Genomic DNA, 315 nt, shown 5'->3' with positions numbered 1-315 from the left:
AAAAAATAATAATAATAATAATAATAAAATAAAAAGGATGTATGCGGATACGTGTGTGTAGGAATGAATGCTACTTTTTCATCAAAATAATTGTAGTAGTACTGTTAGTAATATTAACCTAAGTAAAAATATGATGATGATGGTTATGGTGATGGTTTTATTAATAATAATGATAGTAATAATAGTAATGATAATAATAATAATGATTAACATTCTTATTATTACAATTATTATTGTCATAGCTATAACAATAACAACAACAATAACAATAACATTAGCAATAGCATTAATGATCACGATAATAACCATCATTAT

This window comes from Penaeus chinensis, chromosome 30, assembly GCF_019202785.1.
Source record: "Penaeus chinensis breed Huanghai No. 1 chromosome 30, ASM1920278v2, whole genome shotgun sequence".
NCBI lineage: Eukaryota > Metazoa > Arthropoda > Malacostraca > Decapoda > Penaeidae > Penaeus > Penaeus chinensis.
This window is presented reverse-complemented; position numbering follows the sequence as displayed.